Here is an 11,134-nt window from a genome sequence, read left to right as displayed (position 1 = left end):
GTAGGAAAGACGATAAATTCTCCTCCGTGCGCTCACAGTTTGAGCAGCGAGCTCTGCAAAGCAAACGAAGAGACGTCGCGCACGAATTGCGAAACTCTTCCGAGCGCGGCTAACGAAGGCAAGTTGCAAGAAGACGACGAGCGTGCTGGAAGTCAAGAAGGCGCGCGCGCGTACGCGCTGCAACGCGGCCGGCCGCCGAAGCCCCGCGACGTCTCTTCCAGAGTCCCCCCCTCCCCTCCCCCTCCCCCGCACTAGTTCGGGTGACCAGAGACACGCTCGGCTAACCGTCGGAGGAAAAGACTGCTGCGGTTGTCCCGAGGAGTCGATAAGGGCCGCGGCAGGCAAATCGACTTCCGGAAATGCTCCATCTCACTGTTCCAGTCCTCCCTTCCTTTCTTCAGTTCTTTTTCTCCGGAATTCTCTGCGTGCTCTTCTGCATGTAACGAACAAGGGCGAAGCTCCGTTCGAAATAAATCAAGAATAAGAGAAAAGAAGGCACCGAGAAAGCGCCATGCGCGGCGGACGATTGTGTGTGCACTGTGAGGTGCAAGTGGGCGAGCGTACGGGGAGCGCCCGTGTTTGAGAGATAAGGGCGCAGGCGCCTGAACTTTTTGAACGCTTCTTTCCCGCGTTGGACACACGCGCACACAGACGAGCGAGCGAAGTGGAGCTTGAAATGGAGCTGTCGCTTCGACGAAGTCGCTCGGCCGAAAGGCCAGAAGCCTCCAAGGTATATAGCTGCCACGGCCTCTACACTTCACGGGCTCCGCTGTGTAGAGGCTGTGGAGGCGGCGAGGACACGCATGGCTTCTTCCTCGGCGTCCCGCTCTCTAGCAGCCGGGGTCCTGACCGTAATTAAACACGTGACGCGCTCCCCCCCCCCGCCCTCCCTTTCTTGGTCTGCACGTATAGGGGCGTTCGGGAGTGCTCGGGAGTGATGGACGCGGTGCTTGCGCGCGCATATATAGGACGGCCGCCATTATATGGGTCCCAACGAATCCCCCCAACGCCGACATGCCCTGCTCGCTGTCGTATTACGCCTACACGTCGAAGACCACGATCTGAGCGAGAATGAAAGCAGATCGGTCTCGTTCAGCACCATACCTGCGGCCCAATGGCCACAAAAAACAAAAAAGACACGATGTTATTATTACATGGGGTGTTCTTTCATTGCGAGATGCGTGCGCGAAGCGTTGTGCCGCCGCGCCTTGCGGGCGCATTAATTGCGCCGCGCTATGACAAAGCTGAGCGCGTTCGCGTACCCGCGAACGCGCGTCAGCGTTTCCCATTTTGACGGCGTCAACATTCTTGTCGCGAAGTGGCACGAAGGACGCGAAGGGGACAAGTGACGTGTACACAGCGACAAATGTACTCGCGGGCGGAGAGAAAGAGAAAGAAAGCTCTTTAATGTAACGCACTCTGCCGGCTTGGGTAAAGTCGTGTATGCGATACTGTGCATGGGCGAGGGGATGAGTTATTTCAACTCCACCTTTTGTACTTGTGGATATTATTACACTTACTGCTGAAGTGCTCACAATTGAGCCCCTGCCCCATGAGCTCCACCTCATGCTTTTCAGTAATTTATTTTGCCTTGTGTAGCTCTTTTGCGCCGCGTGCTGCAGAGAAAATGGAAGGGACGACGCAAACTAAGGTGCGTGCGTGTGTTATCCCTTCCTTTTTGTAGCAATAGGATGCCGGCTGCTTCTGGATATATATATATATATATATATATATATATATATATATATATATATATATATATATATATATATATATATATGTATATATATATGTGTGTGTGTGTGTGTGTGTGTGTGTGTGTGTGTGTGTGTGTGTGTGTGTGTGTGTGTGTGTGTGTGTGTGTGTGTGTGTGTGTGTGTGTGTGTGTGTTCGCACCGAATGCAAGCACTAGCGAATGGGCTTCTATAAATTCCGTATGCCAACCGACAGAGTAGTGCCAGTAGTCTCACCTCTACTGTGCGTAACAAACAATCTACTTATATTTTGAACATGTAATGCCTGCTAAGAGATGCCTCTAAAGGACACGACTCCTTTAACAATATGATTCCTTATATTCAACGGAATCTTTTATTTTCTGGATATTCCTTGATCTAGCAGTTTGGTTTATACCGCTGGCTGTGCGCCTATTCTTGGCCAATCCTGCAGAATGGGTATGTCTAACTGTTACACAAGGGCTACAGAATCGTTAAATGTAGCTTCGTATGTGCTATTCTTTTCTGTGCATACACGTTACCACCGTTTTTACCTTGACAAGCATAATACAGTGGTTTCGTCCTCGTGACATTGTTGCAAACACGTTTCACACTGATTGGGTGCTTCCCTTTCGGCATAGCTTGTGATGGACGGAGTGCATAGACATCAAATTTGCATGAAAATAAAGCCATGACATTCGCGGTAGATAAACATAGGTAGTGCACAATTACACATTGCACAGAATGAATGTGAACGGAATTGCACTGATTGCCATTAGCTGTCAAATATTTGTTTACCGCTTCACTAAGTTTCGCTTCACATAGGTATGTTAGATCTGCTTTTTTTCTTTTTCTTTCTTTAAGCGTGCCGCCCAGGAAAACTATGAAAGTGGAATCAATATCTACCCCCGCTTATTTCATTGCGAAACGTTAATTTATAGGGATGTTAGAATGACGACATTTTCCGATCATATAGAATAAGAATATTCGTGAAAGATGACCTTTGAATATTTAATAAAATCTCAAATATTTTCTCATTTCTTATGGAGTGGAATATAAGGTTCTCCGTTAAACAACAAAATAAAAAGAAGAAGAAGAAAGGAAAATGGAGGCTTATTTAGATTATTTGGTACACGCATGTAATGCATTTCGGAACTGCACATGCGGTGAACTGCGGATCTTGCAAATAAGAAAACATCTGCTTCCGCTCATACGGCGCACCCCGACAATGACAGTAATAAAACAATGTAACCGCGCGTCACCGGATGCACATAGGGCGTTGTGTTTGTTGAAGTAGATAAGGGGCTCTATAACGGAGAACTATTACAATCCGTTTTTATTACAATTTCCTGACGCCAAATTTACGTAATTGCCGACGCAACCATCGGGCAGTGAACCGCAGCGTTGTTTAAACAACCCAATCAATTGCTCTCCTCGTTATTAGGAGAGTCACTTTTGTTTGCTTTCAAAACGAATAGCGTTACCTACATTCAGCGTTTTTAATGCGTTACCATTCTTTGGCGAGCTCCCTAAGGCTGTCACGTGAAAAGTGTAACGCCTTGCACCTGCAAAAGAATACGTAATTTGCAATGACACTTAATCGTCATGATAGTCTAAATGTAGCTGATTGGTGACTTTTAAGCTATGAAGGAACAATCTATAGCAAAAAAATTAAACAAAAGAGAATACCCATACAGAGATACATAGGGTTCTTAGAATATGCATAGGAAAGGTTATCGTAGAGGTGCATCAACTTGATATTTGGATATGGACCAAATTATATTTGAGGGTGGGCCGTCTTGAAATTCGAGGATGGCCCAGCTTAGATTTGAGGGTGGGCCAACGTGACATTTGGCCATGGGTCAGCTTAAGTTTGGGCGTGGGCCCAGTTATAATCTAGGGGTGGGCCAAGTTAAATTTGATGGTGGCGAACTTAAATTTGTAATCGGGCCGAGCTGAAATCTGGGGGTGGACCAATGACTAACGCTGCTGAGCGTCCTTCCAGTTATGAACACCTCGCGGGCAAGCGAGCGCGTTGAGACGCTTGGCGAGCTTTAATTGGGCGTTACCGAGGCGCAGTCAGAGCGCAGGCGAGAGCTTGCGTGAACAAGGAAAGTGCGCATAACACAGGCTCGTGAGAGCGACAGCGAGGGTGACATGACATTGCGGCAATCCACTGTCCCCTCACTTAACACCTCACTCGCTACTGCAGCAGCTGGTGTTCCTTTTCTACCGATCTGCTCCGTCGTGACACGCTCGTGTTCGGCGTTCCGGCTCGATTGGTGCGATTGCATTGATGGGGCCGGATGCGGGGAGAAATCTGGCAGTTGCCTACTAAAGCTAAGCACTCTTTGTCACCGGAAACGCCATGGGTAGACGCGCATAAGCAAGAAAAATCAAGCAAGCAAAACTAACAAAAAATGAAGTCACAACCGAGACAAACAATGCTTATGCATTAGTACACAACTCATAGAATTTCCCTACCTTTTTCGTATTTAATTGGCTGACAAAAGGCGAGGTGCATACTCAGGTGGAGAGGGATTCGATGGGGCCGAGCCAGTGCAGCGAAAATCGATAACAGGATGAGGAGCACGGTGGCGGCGTCTGTGATTGGTCCGCTTCCCCTTACTAGATTGCGGTGGCTGGTCGAAAATCATGGTAGCATGCATTAAAAGGTTGAAAATGCCGTTAAAACAGATCCTCGGCAATAGATAGTTGGCAGAGCGATGTCGTATATGTGCAGAGAGGGCTGGAAAATGTTATACTGCCACGCGAAAAGCTTTATTACATGCAAATAAATCCATGATCTTCGGCAGGTGCGGGTAGCCAGTGCCTGAGCGATCGGCGGGCCATCTTCTTTTCCTTTCAGAACGGAGCAGTCTAAAATTACTACTAAAAAATTCAGTTTTGTTCGGGATATTAATGCGTCTTTAACGCCTGCATGTCATTTTGGCGTGGTGAGTTTCCACAGTCTTGTAATGCCGTGCGGCAGACAGGCGAAGTAGGTGCAGCCAAAGTACTTTTGACCAATAGCAGAGGGCTAATGGCGAAAAGGCGTGGAATCATAACTAATTATTTTTCTTTTTTTCGAGCTATTCACGCATAATCAGTGTGCACGCGTCATATCAGGCGGGGAATTATGATTTTTTGACGTTACGTGACAGATAAGCGAAGTGGAGGTGGCCTGAAATTTTTTTGACCAATCGTGGAGAACTGATTGCACAATTGAAATAGAAAAGTTTGGAATAGTTTTACGCTATGGGCGCCCAATGTCCCATTACGACAGCGCGGCATATTGCTTTAAAGGATGCAAGCATAGTGATACTTAGCAAATATAACATTGCTTTGGCTAAATCTAGACAGAAAATTGTACATGGACTGCTTAAATGCGATAAATTCTTATTGCATTACTGGAAATGACTTAGTAGAAGTTATCTGCTCGACGCGTTTACGTAGGAACTCATATCTCTGCGCTACAACCTCGGATGTTCCTCATATAATTAATTCCCAACAGTTCTGACTTGCATGGTCTTTTATATCTTGAGACTCCAATAAATGTTGTTAATTCATATATTTGAACAGAATGAAGCAATATTATATATCAAATAGGGTATTCTCGAATCGAATACTAAGAATAGATAGATTATTGATTCATATTCGAACTTTCGAATATTCTTTACCTTTAGAGCAATCAATTTGCCGCAAACTGATGGTTGTGCCATCTACAACAGAGATGGCACAACCATCATGACAGTGACTGCCGTCCACTCGACGGCAGTCACTGTCAGAACAATACAAAGGACACTATAGATTCCGGTTCCACCTACGACATCGAAATCCTTCTCTGAATGGTAGCGACTGTCAAAATAAGAACTGAGTCGTGACCAGGTGTTCTTGCTGCGCCTACGACAAGCAAATCCCACGCTTATCGGTAGTGGATGTTAGGACAAAACAGCAACGACGCGAAGATCTAAAGACTTGCTCACATTTTTCTGCATCCACATTCTCCCTGCCGACAGGACATAACTTCGGCAAAATGATCGAAACAGTGCCTATAAAACTGGCGGAGTATAAAGGCTCGCTACATTGATGTCCATGCTGCAGACGTGCTGGGGCCTCCAGTGAAAGAACATTTTCGTCTGTCTAAATTCCCGCTGCGGTTTTCGAAATCTGTTATACTGAAGCGGAGAAAGCAATTTCGAAATCGCGGAGTTCTCGGTAAAAAGCAATTTTGAGTACGTACTTTTCAACCTAGAGTGAAAGCTTTTGTATAGGAACAGTAGTAACTAAACTGTTATATTTCCTTTCCTTCATAGACGTCAAAGCGGTACTGTTCAGAGCGGCAGCACACAGTAAAATGGGGATTCTAATGTTTCGTATGACGGCAGAGAATGGGTAAAATACTGTAGCATTAATTATCAATCGTGCCCGTAAATGTAACATGCGTCTGAAGCAGACAAACGTTTTTGCGCATGCACGGAAAATGCCACTATATGGTAACTTTCATTTGAAACGGGATTTCACGTGCCGTTGTGCGCCAATTAAAAAAGCGCAAACTGTGCACAACACCGGCAACTACTAATCTGCCAACCTGATACCGCCAATTGCACGCTCTTGCCTGTTCGTTATGTTGGCTCTTTGCAATTGGCTGTATACTGACAGGGAACTGCGAAGTCAAACGAAATTGTGCGCGCGTGGTCCTGTTAGCAAATGAAAAAGCGTAGAATGAACTTCAGCTATTTCCATTTCAATACTACTGGTGAAATAAAAGAGCACATGTTCTCAAAGCTGCATAAAAATTTCGACGAGATGAATTGAGCATACTCGTATTTTTTTTTACGTAACTCGATCCAGCGTCCTTATTGCAGGTGTACATAGAACAGTCTTCAGGTTGAAAATCCTATTACAGTTTCAAGACCCACCGTGGTTGCTTAGGGGCATTGTTATTGCGCTGCTAATTACGAGGTCGCGGGATCAAATCCCGGCCACGGCGACCGCGTTTCGATGGGGGACAATTGCAAAAAACACCCGTGTGCTTAGATTTAGTTGCACGATAAAGAACGTCACGTAGTCAAAATTAATTCGGAGTCCCCCACTACAGCGTGCCTCATGATTAGATCGTGGTTTTGGCGCGCAAAACCCCATACTCAATTTTTATGTTATTTTTGCTGTTTCACGGAAATGAAGTAGCAACCAAGCGCATTTATTTATTAAAGAGTATTATCGAAGATGGTAGCACTTATGAAAAATTGTATTTCCTCATAACAGACAGACCGACCGACCGATCAATCTAAGGAAGGAATGCATTACATGAAGTAGGGCTATCGCCATTAAACAGACTAGGTTTTATAAAACGCATTTTGAAGAAGCCCGCCGGGCAGCAGCACCTACAGGGAAGACAGTTCATCCTCGCATCAGAGAACACCACATGGTACCTCTCTCTCTCTCTCTCTCTCACTGATCGCACAGTGAAACAAACTCAAGGCAGCATTTCATCGCGAGGGAAAGCTAAAATTTTGTAATCAACATCCCCTGCGCAACAGGCAGGTTTGACAACGATGGTTTTTTTTTATTATTGTGATTACTTTTCTTTTTTCTTACGACGCACCCGCGATTTCAACGTGCGCTCTCTGACTTGTTCTTGAAAAACTCGTTCATTCTTCCAGTGCCACTCGTTGGCACAAATTTTTGGGGAACCCAAGGTTCTCAGAACGTGTGTCGACCTTTTCTCGTTTGGCGATGGAAGTCAGAGACAACTTTCAGGCAAGAGCGTAACGAATAAATGCGAGCGACAAGGTTAACTTTCTGTGGCTACTAAAACACAATTCGATGCGCACCCATTTAAAACACAAAGCGGAAGCCTGCGCTCAGCATGTAAACTTAAGGCTTGCTCTGCACTCGGGCTTGGTTAAAGCAGTGATCGCTGGCCTCGCAAACTTGTTGACACTTGTGCTATTACGCCTCGCAAGAACAGCAGAAGTGTCAACAAGTTTGCGAGGCCAGGGATCACTGCGTATCAGGGTGATCACCACATGTCTCCGCAGCTGCCGTTGCTCTGTTGGCACAATACGTTCATGTCGGAGCGCGACAATTTTCATGTTTCGTTGGCGCCTTTTGTTGATATGAAAATGTCGGCCACTGCGGTTTACTTACTATTAATATATTTTTTTACAATACACGATTTTATTCGCAATTGTGAGAATCACTTGCCGTTCTTCAAGCGTGAAAACGTGGCGACGCTCAACTGCTCCTCGGAAGGGAAACATCGGAAAGGAAGCGTCACGTGGACAAAGAAACGAGCGCGCCGCTCCGGGCGTTCACTCCTTGCCAAACTCGTACAAAAATGCGGCAATCGGACAATACGCACAAGAAGGGGCTAAGACGAAACATGTCGAACCACGCTCGCTTTAATACCATTATTTCCCTCGTTTTCATCTCGGCAATATATCACGCTGCAGAGGCTTTTCGAAATGCCGTAAAAGGAAGATGGCCATGTATTTTAAAAAAAAAGCGATTTATTGCAAAACACGCTTGTACGGGGCACTAAACATTCTTTTTTCCTCCGGCATGCCTGCAGCTAGCAAGTAATTACATCTTGCTTCCGGGCATGACGTTCTGAGTCGAAGTACGCAGTGGGCCGGTAGCTATGTAGAAGAAAAGTTAAAGGCGGGAATAAGGCGTTGTAGGATGAGGAGGGGGGGAGGGAGGAGGAGGGGGGTGGGTGGGTGGTTGAGAGACTCGTTCACAGCGTCGACGGTGTTTCCGGCTCAATAAACATCGTTCTTTGCATACGCAAAACAGGCTATAGAGATACGCGGCCGTGCCGGTCTCCGTCGTCAGGCCGCGCACAGCGTGCTTTATGAGCCGCGCGAGGTACGGTTCGCGAATATATAGCCAAGGCGGGGTTCGCATAGGCGGGGCATTGAGCTGAATTAATGACAAGTAATGTTTAATGGCGAGCCATTGCAGCGGAGCGCCTCCCCCACCCCCCACTTCTTGCCCTTCGTCTTCGCTATGCCCCCGTCCGTCCCCGTGGTGCGGCCGTAGTATAGTAGCGCGATGCGAGTCAGTTTTGGGCGGAGGTTTCTTCGCGGCGAATAGATAACCCTAATGAAATGGGGGTATACCAGAGCGAGTGCATAACACAGATGGCCCGGCTGAGCGCATGCGTTATGCGCAGCCGATGGCGCTATATTTCCTTCGTGGTGTTTGGCTTATAGCGGGTGCTGCCATTTCTTTAACATTGTCTTTTTTTCTTCCTCTATCTTTAAAAATGCACTTCGAAGAAGCAAGCTGGGGGCCCGAGGCGACGACGTTTTACGAGTTTCCGATGGCGCATTTGCGTTGCCTTATGCCTTATACCGGCTGCGCACAATAGCCGGGCCGTGTCTATCTGACGCTATAGGCTCCGAGAGGAGGATAGGACGGGGGTACAACGTCGTAAAGCGAAGTGCGCAACGCACAGCGTTGTGTCACGCTTTTAAAGACTCCTCCGGAGCTCACGCATACATATATAAGCCCACCTGAGGCTGTGGAAACACGTGATCTGTAAGCTGCGCGGTGTCGATATTAAGTTCACATACGGCAGCACGCCGAGTGGCTGTTTAGTATCACGTGTGTCGTTCACGCTGTTTAGCTTAAAGAGGGAGCAGCGAATATGTGTTGATTATTACAATATGCGTCGCATCAAGAAATTATGTTATTGGTGGTCCCCCCCCCCCCTCCCCCCTTTGTATTTCCTTTAATATGCCTTCGCTGGGAAGTTAGAGAGAAAAAGGGGGGGAAAAGGCCACATCCATGTATGAATACTACTTCCGACAACAAAGACACCTATCGCATCTGCTGGTACGCGGTTGTACTAACGCCCTTGCTTCACGTTGATTTTCCTGCTGTAATCGCGGACGTATCACGCCTGCTCTGCAAAATCCACGATTAGAAGACGTTTTCGTTTCGATGATGGTGGAAGTCGAGCGCAGTGACCCTGACACGAGCTTCTAAGGTTATTTTATTGTGAGCGAGAGACAGATATAGCTCTTTAAAAGGAGAGTAGTTTACAGGCGTATAGAAGGACAAGGACATGGACATTTGGCTGCATGCTACTTTTCTAAGTCAGGAGAGATATAAGAGAGGAAATTTCTTTAGGATGGGTCATGCTCCTCGTAGGTGGAGAGGTGAGAGAAAGGCGGTAGAAGGACGGCAGAAGAAAGTTAAAAAAAAGGAAATAGCACAAGTAGAGATCTCGATCTCGGTTTCGGTTTTGAGTCCCATGCTTATCCAAATTAATGAGTTGCCTTGATTTCACTACTGGCTTTTTATGCAATGTTTAATACATAACAAGATTTAGACGTAGAAGCCATGTGTACAAAATTGTAATATTACAAATGAGGTAATTTGCGACGCCGGGGTAAAAATAACTTGTTGTAGAGCGCCCGCATAGGCTGCGGGAGGTTGTGGACACCGGACACCCACTGGTTCTCAAAAGGGCACAGGTTTACCGTGGCCTGGCGTTCGGTTTTCGTCAGGGGTTATAGGCTCGGGAAAGGAGCCTATGCCCAAAATTCGCGCCGAAAAGCTCGTGAACAGAAAGAAAGTGATGTTTGGGCCGCCCCCATGGCGGCCATTTCCTTATGTGGCGTCCCAAATTTGCCTATTGAGGTGGGGACGCCTAGGGTTGAGGACAGACACCCATTTGCCAGCGTTGAGGTCCCACAACCGCCGATCCCCAGACCGGGAGCACGCTTGTACCTATTTTACCCATATAGGTACCCGGCAGCAGCACTTGCCTCTAAGAGCCGCGGCGGATGCTCTTCAAAAGGGACGTCTGTGGTTGAACAACCAGGCGCCCAGCGACAACTCGTAAATGCCTATTGGGCCCCCTTGTTCGATATGTGAACCCCCACGAGAGCCGAGCACCATGCCAGGAAACATCTCTACCCGCTATAAAAATCGATGAGTTTCCGTCGGCACCGGTATTCGAACTCGGTACCACCCGCATACGACGCGGAAGCTCTACCACTACAGGCCGTCGCTGCTGTCCGCTCGCCTGCTGACGTGCTCCTCAAGATATGCACTTTGTCCGTTTCCTCTAATATCTTGCCAAAGGAGGACATTTTGGTATACGCTTGCAGCTAATTTAGAAGGCCCCTGGTCTTCAATTTTGCCGTTTGATTGGTTATCGCTTTCTTTGCAGATTCACCTGTCGAAGTGGCGCAGCCGATTATTATTATTATTATTATTATTATTATTATTATTATTATTATTATTATTATTATTATTATTATTATTATTATTATTATTATTATTATTATTATTATTATTATTATTATTATTATTATTATTATAGGAGCGACCACCTCTGTGCCGCCACCATTAAGAAGTGGGGGGAGGCACTGGCCACTAAGCACGTCCGCCTTGACTTCCTT

The sequence above is a fragment of the Dermacentor variabilis genome, chromosome 4 (assembly GCF_050947875.1).
Source record: "Dermacentor variabilis isolate Ectoservices chromosome 4, ASM5094787v1, whole genome shotgun sequence".
Classification (NCBI taxonomy): domain Eukaryota; kingdom Metazoa; phylum Arthropoda; class Arachnida; order Ixodida; family Ixodidae; genus Dermacentor; species Dermacentor variabilis.
The sequence above is the reverse complement of the archived record's forward strand: the minus strand, read 5'-3'. Positions refer to the sequence as shown.